The 12008-nt window shown below is 39.7% G+C and overlaps 1 protein-coding gene across 3 annotated transcripts in view; it reads left to right on the top strand.

Annotated features, from left to right (window-relative positions):
- Positions 1-3066: 3066 nt before the first annotated feature.
- Positions 3067-12008, top strand: part of pcbp4 (poly(rC) binding protein 4) — a 536281-nt gene continuing 527339 nt past the window's right edge. For all 3 annotated transcript variants that reach the window (XR_007569440.1, XM_050037692.1, XM_050037691.1), the window contains exon 1: positions 3067-3198. The gene's annotated coding sequence lies outside the window, so the exon portion shown is untranslated. The remainder of the gene's footprint in view (positions 3199-12008) is intronic.

Below are 12008 nucleotides of genomic sequence, written 5' to 3'. Positions count from 1 at the left end.
CTTTGTGCTTTAAAAAAAAAAAAAATTAGTCAATTGTGTGTTTTAATATTAACCAATCAATGCAGAGTTACTTGAAAGCAATTAAGAAAACTTATTCTGATTGGTTTGCTGTGCGTATCCTGATGATGACGTCAGGTCAGGTGACCGTGGGAACTTCAATTGCGGAAGTGGTGCGAACGTTTGAAGCAGTCTGGAGCCGGAAGAGTTAAAGAACAAGCAAACATGGACAATAACCGGCGGAGCAGCAAAGTGAAAGGCTTATATATATTTAAATGTTTCAGGACAGCAGAGACTTTTCACTTCTGAAAAACACACCGACTGTCTGGACTTTTTCAGAAGTCTGCTCGCTGGTAAACAGCTTAGCTAACACGATGCTAACACTGCTAGCAAAGAGGAACGGTTACCGGGCAACAGCCACTGTGAGGTCACCTGTTGAACCTGGACTTTAACCAGACCAGCAGCAGCCAACAGGACCAGAACATCAGCATCACACCGAGGCGGAGGCGGCCGCTCAGCCGCCCGACAGTGACACAGAGGCGGATCACAGAGACCCGGAGGCTCCGCGGGTAAGTTACCGGTTTATTATCCTCACTGTTTATCTGTCACATGATGCCACTCTGTGTCTTTTTGGCTAAGTATTCAGGTCAGGCACCAGAAATGACTGAGAGGCTTGTTAAACACTGCAAGGGGCCTTTTTTCCCCATTTAATAAAATTTATAGATTTAATCAGAAAGTGTAAATAACAACAATATAATGCTGCTGTGTCAATATAAAATAACACATTTATTAATCTGAGCTCAACACTCACATATCAACATAACACTTACAGAGCACTAATATAGTGGTGGGCGATATGGCCCTAAAACAATATCACGATATTTTAGGGTATTTTTGTGGAAACGATATTTTTGTCAATACAAGTTATGAATAATATTTTATTATCAAGAACATAGAAGTGAAACAAAATCAGTGATGTAGTTTCACAGTTTGCTTCAGATCTTCAGTAAAAACTAAAATGATCTCTCATTTCTTTAGTTTGTGAACAACAACAGTAACTCAGAGTGAGATTCTGATTCTGTCACAATATTAATAGTCAAACTAAATCAAATCTACCAGTAATTACACATCTTTAAAACTGTCCCCCTGGGATCTATACATATGTTTAATGACAAACTGTGCAGTGAAAGACTAAACTTCATTAGGAATTTAATACTTATTAATCCCCCAAACATCTTTTTCTGCGTTATGGTCTTTAAAAACTTTTCATAATGTTACATATGAGACAACAGCAACGCTGATACAGACCTATCTGTGATAGGCCAATATCGGCTGATGAATGTTTAGGTCGAGGTCTAATTTAGATATTTCTGTATAGTTACAAACTCCTCTTTACTCCCAACATTTTAATCCAGTTCAGATCTGTGGTATCTCGTATGAGTAAGAATCACCAGAGGATCCACGATACGATATCAGCACAATACTTTAGTCACGATGCAATATTATAATTTTGAATATGTTGTGATAAGCTGAGTATTGCACTAAATATACTGTGATTTTTTACCCTTTTCAACTGTAAATTCTGTCACCAAAGAAGATCTTAGTCAACATCTGTTTTATCTAATGAGATAAAGTTTTCAGTCTGTTCATCTCACTTCAGCCATTTTTATTTGCAGCAGCAAAATGTATCTAGAGGACTGAAAATGCAACTGGTTACATTATTCTAGTAGCCTAGGCTACCTAAAGTGTCTGCTTGGGACAGTAAAGTTTATCTTATCATATCTTAATTTGTATTTGTCATATTAATAGTTTATATAAAAAAATGATCGATACTTGGCACCGCGTGACGACACGATGTTTCCACACAAAAATGTCACGATACTTTGCTGTACTGATTGTTTCCCGCCCCTAGTATCTTGTTTTTAAGTTTTTATTTCAGGTTTTATGACAAAATAAAAGTTTTATTGTCAAAGATTTATACGTAAGTACAAATCAGGCCTTTGAAGCCTGGTTATTTTATACTCAATTTGTTAATATTGACTGTTAATTTATATTTCTATCGCATAGATAAAGATAAGGACAAGAACACATCAAATAAACTTTACTGTTTGTCACAAAGCAAAAGAAAATTGTCAAAGGAGAATTTCTCTTGTTTTGTGAAATACAGTAAAGTTAAACTTGTCTAACAAATACAGTAACTACACCTAAAAATCAGAAATGAAATGTTAACAGCTGTTCATGTTTACAGTCCAGGATAAATACATCTGTAAAGGGAAACAGCTCTTATGGATTTAATTTAATTTTCAGTCACAAATGCATCTTGTAAAGATTTAAAATGACTTTTTGTAGTTTCCAAACCCAACTGACACTCACTGTTGTTTCATATTTTCCACCCCAGTTTACACACATAAAAGTTGGTCCAGCTCTGAAACACTCAGAACAGTGTTTGAATGAACTTTTTAATCAGGATAAGAATATGGAATATGTTTTATAGTCACATGGAGTCAGTGTATGACGGCTTGTTATAATAAAAAGATAAGACCTTCCTCTCTTTAATGACCTCGTCCTCACTCTAGATGGCGGCAGCGGAGGAGAGATGGAGGGGAGATGGAGGGGAGGCTGGCAGCTCCAGCTTTGAATATGGAAATGTGCACCACTAATCTCAGCTCTGCATATCACACACTGGACTTTATAGTGAAGGAAATGTGCACAGCCTGCTCAAAGTGTGTGTGTGTGTGTGTGTGTGTGTGTGTGTGTGTGTGTGTGTGTGCGTGTGCAGTCAGCGTGCAGTCAGCCTCAGTAACAGCTGGCAGTCACACTCGTCACGCTGTAATCAGGATTCATGTGTACATGTTTTATTGGCTCCATTATATTTTAAAATGTTCCCCTCTGCTATAAAACAATAAAGCTGGTGTCCAATCAGAGGCTGTCCCATCCTGACAGACTCCCAACACTGACTGCCTTATTTCCTGTGACAATCAATCCCGCTGTTTCTAATTGGATGGGGTATCACCCCCCCCCCTCCTCCTCTGCTCTCTGGTTTATTGTCACTGACAGTCGGATTATTCCCTCACAGTAGCAGCCTGCTCCCTCTCATCCTCCTCCTCCTCTTCCTCCTCTCCGTCCGACAATGCGGGCACCAACTAAGGATTTATAATTTCTTCATCCACTGTGCATCGTTTCTTCCTCCTCTTCCTCACGGTAAGACAATCTGTGCTGCCCGATCGCATCGCAAATGTTTTTGTGCTGGGAATATGTGTGTGTGTGTGTGTGTGTGTGAGCCATGTGCACGTCACATAAAGCGCATGAGGTTCCGGAGTTAAACACTCGGACTTGTATTGTGAAGTGTGTTAATATCAGGAGCTCCGGTGTTGTTGTCGGTGCGGCGGAGCGCGGTCACCGGCGGCTGCTCAACTTCCAGAGCAGCTGAATGCGGCTGCAGCGGTGTTTGCACACTCCGGGCTGTTTCACTCATCATCATCATCATCATGACCCAATGCTGTGATTAAACACGCGACATGTGCCGTGTTACCGATCACCGGCGGTTGGAAACAATGTGCCGGCGCTGCCTGTCAGAGCCGGTAAAGCGGTGCGTCCTCACACAGCACCGCGGGACTCAGCGTTTCCCCCTCACACGCACATTAAAGCTCCGGTGTGGTCCCGGGGATCGCTGGGCTGTGCAGGGCCGGAGGAGGGAGACGATGGCTGGGAATGTAACCTCTGATTAACGCACTCAGTGTGCGCCCTCACTGAGGTTGTTTTATTATTATTATAATTGAAAACTGAATTACGCAGAAGCGACACCCCACTCTTCCTAATTCCTCTCACTGGAGTAACTGAGCCTGCCTGAGGTGGGGCCCCTGGAGAACCCCACTCTGATTACCACTTCTGTCACCACCACCCACAGCATCAACCCCCCCCCCCCCACCCCTCAGCGGCTCCTAAAATTTGGGTGGCATATGGCTCAGTCCTCCCCGAGGCTCACAGATGTTCACTCGTTACATCAGCAGCCTAGTTTGGAGGCAGAAGACATTCAAACTATACTCTACCTTCTGCCTGCTGTGTGTGTGTGTGTGTGTGTGTGTGTGTGGGGAGAAGGGTGTTGGTGTCTTTATGGGAAAGTGTGGCTCAGTAATTGGAAAGGTCTGATCGCCTCGTGTTCTCACTGGAGGGCTATAATACTCAGCTGAAGATAATCCTATGCAAAAAAAGAGGCAGAGTAATCCTGTGATGTATTTTACAGGCTACGATGCAAATGTCAGTCCCTGTAGGAGAAATCAGAAAGAACCAACAAGGTTGTTTAGTGGATCATAACCTGCCTGTAGCTCCTAATATATGTCCAGATACTTCCCCTCCTCACACGTAGGTCAGAGACTCACTATGCCTTCATAGATTGTATCTTGTATTTGTAGTGTAGATGTAATTCAGAAATAATTGAATTGAGGTGCTGGAGCGATAAAATTATCAAAATAACTGAAAAAAGCATCGATTTTTGCACCGTTTTGAGAGGCTTGCAGATGTAAAATTATAAGACAAGATAACACCAGGGCTGCATCTAACAGTGATGTCATTACCAGTTAATCATTATTTTCTCAGTTCAGTTAATTCATGTTTTAGTGCAGGAAATTTCATGAAATGGTGACAAACACCCACCACTGTTTCCTTAAGTCCAAAGGGACGTCTTTACATCTCTTTGTAAGTTCAAAATGCAAACACATTTAATTTGTTTTCACAAAAGACAAAGAAAAGCAGCTTTCATCAGCTTTTTGTCCGTAAGAAGTGAAGTAAAATTAAAACTATACATAACATAATAAGTGACAATACTGAAGCCATATGACATGAGTTGTGTTGGAAGCTGTGCAGAAGTAATAAGGTTAGTGGTGAAGCTCTGCAGGACTTGATGAGGCAGAATTGTGACTCGTTAAGAGTTTTACTTTTAGATATCTGTAGTGTGTGATTATATCAGTAGTGTTGAACTATACAGTTAGACAAAAGCCTAACATAGAGATAAGAAACTGAATTTTGTGTGTCCGAATTTATTATCTATTCTTTTTCTCTAACCCAATATTAACCTTGTGACCCTTTATGACGCCCGACCCTCAGTGTTTCCACAGACACAGAACAAGTCCCTGTGCTGCAGCACCATACTGAGTGAGACGACCTGTCAGGAGAAAACACTGATGATGAATTACTGCTTATTACTGATACTTAATTCTTGAAAAGGAACATTGTAGTAAAATAGTAATGAAGTAAAAACAGCCCAATCACATCAAGAAAATGCTGTTGTTGTACGTTTCTGCAAACCACAAAGATGTTACCAATAATGGAGGAAGTATTCAGTTCCTTTACTTGAGTCAAAGTACCAATACCACACTGGGAAAATACTCAAGTAAAAGTCCTGCATTGAAAAGCTTACTTAAAAGTAATTAAGTGAAACCAGGAAGATTTACTTAAAGTATTAAAAGTAAAAGAACCCAATGCAAAGAAATCTAAAAACAAATTAAACAGTAAAAAATTTGAAAAATAAAAACAACACGCCCAAATATGCCTCAAAATTAAAAAAAAATAAAAAAGTTGCCAAATAATTTTCTGTCGATCGGCCAATTGATTTTTTGACTAATTGTTTGAGCTGAAATTGTAAAAACTGTTTGGTAGTTTAATTTTTTATCAAAACATCATGTTTTATAAACTCTGATTTTCATTAATGAAAAAAATCGTAACTGATAAAGTTACTTGTAACTAAAACTTTCAGATAAATGTAGTGCAGTTAAAAGTACAGTATTTCCCTTAGATATGCAGAGGAGTACAAAAATAAAGTGGCATGAAAAGAAAAGACCTAAGTTGCTTAAAGTATAGGACATGAGTAAATGTACTCAGTTACATTCCACCACTGGATTCTACAGTTATTGTTTTATATGTGCGACTTCAGCGTTTCTAAAGTGACGTAGAGTGTGACCTGAGTTTGTCGTTGGGAGGTGGAGGGGATGGTGGATGGCGTGACACCTGGGCGAGACGCCTGCCAAGCTGCAGACCAACACACAAAACCAGTTGTAATTGAAAGCGCTTTTTTTTTTTTTTCCTTAAACCAAAAGTTTGCTGCATTTCCAGCGGGAATCATGCCCCACAGACCGGGTATTTTAAGCCAAAACATGATCTTTACCTAACCATAACCGAGTGGATTTTGTGCCTAAACCTAACCACATGTTAACCTCAGCATTACTGAAAAGCTTTGATATTTTTCGCTACATAATAACATGCAGATCTAACCCATCCATTGTTTGCAGAAACGTACAATGACAACATTTTTTTGTGGTGACTGGTTTGAATAAAATTATTCTTGCTCCATCCCGTTATCTGCCTGACGTTGGGCCATTAGCTCTCTTTGAATGTTTTAGAGTGACGTGCGCTTGGACAGAAACTGTAAAGCAGATGTGCCATGGGAGTTTCAAAATAAAGGCGTATCTTAAAGATTTAAATAGATGTTTTCACTTTGCATTGATAATATCTGAATGTTGATAATTGAATCTGTAGTTTGATTCAGACAGATTTATCGTTGTGCCCCTGGTTTGTTGCTTTTTGTTCAGTGAGAACCAAATAACACTCCGAATGGTTTAAATCAAACATGTGACTGAAACTCTTCTGAAGCACTTTAACGGTCTGATCCTGCAGTGCAGTGACCTCATAGTTACAGCAGTGGCCTTGAGATTTACAGAATATGAGGCCAGCGTCCAGTGAGGACATCCTTTCTCCTGCTGCATTATCTCCACTGTAAAAGCTTTCTGCTGGATTAGTCAAGGATGTCGAGTGATGCCGTAGCAGTCTACCGTACTCCATCATGATATCAGGCCGTCACTGATGCCCCAGAAACGGCTTAAAGAGTCGTCACATCAGCTCTGCTCTGATGCATCGTATAAGACAATGAACCTCAGCTGGCAGTGCTCAGATGTTATAGCTGTCCTGTGGATTGTGTAGAGCTTGTGTTTTAATGGATTCTTTACAAATTAATGGTGATGAGCAGAAACATTTCAACACTTCAGGGTCCATTAAAATGAATGTTTGTGCTGCAAACCAGTTGGTTTCTAGTGGACACAAGAAAAAGTCTCTCAGGGGCTCATTAAGTCTCGCTTAAAACATTGCTCACATCCCTCATATGATCTGATCTGCAACTAAAATCAAGAGGCTGTCTTCTTAAGTTAATCTTTTTCTAGAAATTCCCTTTTAATTTTATTTTATTTTTATTTTATTTTTACTCTTCTTAATCAGAAGAGTTGATTCAAAATATTTTTAAGAAGCTTTTTCAAATCCAGCAAAAAAAATTATTGTATTTATTTCAGTTTGTGCAAGGATTTTTTTTTAGGTGCCATTAAAACAGAGACACATGCTGAGACATCATGGAGTGAACACTGCAACTAACAATTATTTTTATGACTGATTTTTTTAATTGTATTTTCTCTTGTGGTGGGAAACATCAGAGGCTGAACAATACGATGTTATCATGAAACTACTGGATACAATATTACTGCAGTTTTAAAGGTTTTGCAGTTTGCAAAGTATTATGTGATATATTTCAATATATTAGATGTTTTCAACCGTAAATTCTGTCCCCAAAGGAAAACTTGATTTATATGTGCAGTATTTTTATTTGATTTTTCTCTTTAACTTAATGTAATTTACTTTAATTAAATTTATATTTGCAGTATTTTATAAAAAATTCAAATTTAATTTGTATTTGATGAATTTTATTTAATTTTTTAATTTAATTTAATTTAATTTATATTTGCAGTATTTTATAATTTGTTTTTAATTTAATTTGTATTTGAAGTATTTTTATTTAATTTTTTTTCAATTTAATTTATATATGCGGTATTTTTGCTAATCTAGCTAGGAAGCTTAGTGAAGTAAATTTTAGAAATAAATATTGTTTTACTTTCAGTGCCAAAAAAACAAACTTGTGGAAGCTACTTTTCTGCCAGTGATTGATTACAGTGACATATTGTATATGCCTGCAGCCTCCTCCATTTTGCAGAGCATTGATTCAGTGAACGTTTCATTACAAATGCAACGTTGCTCACTCACCACTGCATTCTTTATGATGTGGTGGGTTGAACATCGCTGACCACTCACAGAAAACAGCACTGGTATATTTTTATCTACAAAGCAGTGCTGGGTAAACTCCCAGCTTACCTCTGTACCCCTCTCTGTTGTAGCTCTGGTAGTATTCAGCTACGCTCCTCTAAGTGGTTGCTTTGTAATATACTCTGCAAAAGATCTAGAATAAGGAACTTTATTATCCATTGATAAATTCAAAGGCAGCATATAGGATGTAGTGATGGAGGCATGAGGTTGTCACTGTGATAAATAGTTGTTCCTCTGTTTTATTGTGATTTTTTTTATATATTGTATTTTGATATGTTGTAGGAGTAGGGGACATATCGAATATACTTGATGTATCGTGGCTTGTTCCACGTGTCATATTTAAAATGACTATATCGGGAGCATCGAGTATAAATGGTGACATCGTGTTTTAACTTTGTGCTAACTGCTAACGGCTAACTGTTGACTGGAATCTTCAAATTCATAGCGAGAACATCAACACGAGATGAGCCAGGTGCTTCAAAATAAAAGCACCAGTGGTTCTGCTTTGATTTATTAAATTATAACAATACTTGATTTAACTTTATTATAACAGTACTTTAATTTTATTGTAACTGCAGTTATTTAATGTTGTATTTTATTAGTCTGCAGTTCTTTAGAGGAGATTTTAAAGTATCAGGATATATATCGTATATTGCAATATGGCCTGAAAAATATAGTGATATTATTTTAAAGCCATTTTGCCCAGCCTTAATATGTTGTGATTGCACAGCATACACCTTGGTCAGATCTCTCTTGTAAAAAAGAATTTGATCTCAGTGGGACTTCCTGGTAAAAAAAAAGAAGGTTTGAATAAATGAAAAATAATACTAATAATTTCTATAATAAAAAAGTAAATTGCGTCCGTGTATCAATAAAATATTGCCACGCAAATATTGTAATATTATGAGGTATCATTTTTCCCCCCACCTTTAATATTCCTAATTTATTGGTTTATTGTTGGGCCAATAAAATGTCTAGAAATGGTTCAAAATAAAAACCAAACGTCTTGGTTTGCCAAAAATGCAAAGCTCTTCAGTTTCTAAAGGCAGAGGACAAAAGAAACCCAAAATGTTCATATTGGAGAAACTGGAATCAAAGAAGTTTGGCATTTAAAAAAAAAAATTAGGAGTGAAATGGTTAATTAATTGTCAGAATTGTTGCTGATTAAGTCCCCACTGATGATGACACTTGCTGGTGCATTATACAGAGGTTTTGCATTCATTTCAAGTCACACTGTTTGCTTTATTAAGCTATACGGTACACTGAAGTTAAAACAAGGACCTGCTCTCAGAGCGCTGCGTGCACTCAGTCAGTCACTCAACCAAACATCACAAGCTGCATATCAACCAGCCACATCAAACGGGCCGGTGATGTTGCCCCCCCCCCTGCTCTCACTGAGACAAGCTTTAAAAAGGAGAGTTTAATCTGGGCTCTGTTGTTGGGTTGGTGGGCTGATTCTGTGCACGAGGAGGACCACTCGTTTGTGTGTGTGTGTGTGTGTGTGTGTGTGTGTGTGTTTGAGGGAGAGCGCTCGGAGTGAGAGGGGTGGGGATTTTAGGAAGCATACTTACATTTCAAAGTAATGGCCTATTTATAGGGCAGACAAACAGCGGCACAGCGAGAGAGCGCGAGGAGAAAAAGAGTCCAGTGCCTATGGCCTGTTGTTGTTAGCATCGAGGAATGCACCAGTGCTCGTAGTGATAAGGACGGAGTGGAGAGGGTGCAGGCACGGCTTGTTAAGTAAATGCACATGACCAAACATGCCATATATGCACACATGCACAGAAACACACACAGAATCATTAATTTATTTATAGATGCAGTCTCACACAACAATGCTCCAACATACAGCGCACACATGCACCATTTTGGGATTAAAGCTAACGTGCTGTTTTCATCAACACTTTGGAGTTCAAAGATGATAGCGCGCTCTCAGCCCTGCAGCTGGGACATGCAGCACGCCTGATTGTGTAAGTGTGTGTCGAATTGCAGATGGATGATTTGGTGTATACATGTTTGCCTCAGTGTGTGTGTGTGTGAGTGTGAATGTGTGTGTGTGTGTGAGTGTGTGACCAATTGTAGATAGCAGGCTCCTCTTTATGAACTTGTGTGTTTGTGTGATCATCAAAGACTTTGATATTGATCATAGCCTTACATGCGTGCAGCGGTGGCCCGAGGCAAACAGTGTGACTTCTTGGATGCTAAACAAATCGGCTGTGTGTGTTGTGTTCATGCTACATGAGAATGAATGTGGACAAACTCCAATCTGCTGGTTGTGTGAGTGTGTAAAACGTTGGGGACACGTGGTGTCCATGAAAGAGACGACCCAGGAGAGTCCAAATGGATTCTTTGATCCCGTCATTGATTTTACTGATTGAATCCAGTTCAGTCTTTAAAGGGAGACGGAGTGTAAAGCTATGACACAACTGGGAAATGTGTTGGTAATGACAAATGAACCTTTGTTTATTTCTCTACTTGCACAATGTAGTGTGAGCTATATCTGTTTTACGAGCTTCATGTCTTCACTTCCTGTCAGCACTACTGTAACATTACCTTCGCCTCCTGCCTTTATCATCACACTGCTTTTCCATCATTGAGTTGTTTAATGCTACATCACCTTTCACAAGCCCTTTTTAGATAGGAATTGTGCAAATTTGCAGGAAAGCCCAATCAGTCTTCTTTCAGCATTGGCAGTATAAAAACAAAATCGGGGAGTGCAGCAAAATGCCGCCTACCTACTTCTGTTTATACAGAATGCGCCTTTTTCGGGGCAATGGGGGGCGTGAGCAAGTAACAAAACATATAGCTCAGCGTGTGACGTAACCAGTGACGTGGGAGGGAAGCCGCGGCTGGTCAGTCCTTCGGTGATTCTCTCGTAAGTTGGCCCGTCCTTCACCGTCCCCGTCATCTGACGGTTAATGGCCTCTTTGTTTGCGAGGACAAGGAGGGCGCGCAATTCCTTGTCTCCCCAGTTGCTCATCTTTACAGTGTCTGTCAGGTTTGTGTTTCCCTCTTGCTACTAGCTGCTCGCTAATTCCTGCTATCAGCTGTTTCCTGTTTATCCACCGCCAGTGGCTCGCACATGTGGCGTCATCAACAGCTCCTCCCACAAGTCTTCAACAGCCCCTCCCGTTGCAGAAGGCCACCTTTTTCAGTTTAAACCAAAAGGGTTCCTCCAATATGTCTACCCTACGAGGCGGAAAATTGGGCACCTCGGATCAACTCGCCAATCCGGCTCTGTGTGTCTAAACGCTCGCAGCTTGGTGGCAAAACGGCCCAACATTCGAGGAAAATCTGGCAGTGTAAAAGGAGCTACAGTTAGCTCTCTACACACTTTATTCACTGTTCATGTTTTTGTATAGCGTTATTGATCATTTTAATAATCTCCTCTTCAAATAGCGAAGTTAGCCAGTCAGCTAGCCTAGCTGGCTACTAAAATAAAGAAAAGCACTGTCGAGTTTATGAGGAGGGCGGTCCATTTGCTGCACGCTTTCATAAGACAGTGTGCGTCAGTCAATTTGATATTTTTGGCAGCTATACCAACCTGATGCTGGCCAAGCTCCGAGGATCAGGCTCTGAAGATCAGGCTAATGGTGATGCTACACTGAGTGACTAACATTAGCTCAGGATTATTTACCAAGACGCTGAGGTATCTTGATAGTAGGGATGCACCGAAATGAAAATTTGTGGCCGAAGCCGAATAATATTAAACGCTTGGCCGAATACCAAGTACCGAATACCGAATATCGTTGTTTAGTTTTTCATTAGTTTTTGCAGATGAACCCCCTCCAGATTAGTGTTGTCACGGTACCAAATTGGGACCCACTGTACAATACCAATGAAAATATCATGGTTCTGAGTAGTATCACGATACC

This window comes from Epinephelus moara, chromosome 24 (assembly GCF_006386435.1).
Source record: "Epinephelus moara isolate mb chromosome 24, YSFRI_EMoa_1.0, whole genome shotgun sequence".
NCBI lineage: Eukaryota > Metazoa > Chordata > Actinopteri > Perciformes > Serranidae > Epinephelus > Epinephelus moara.
The sequence above is the reverse complement of the archived record's forward strand: the minus strand, read 5'-3'. Positions and strand labels throughout refer to the sequence as shown.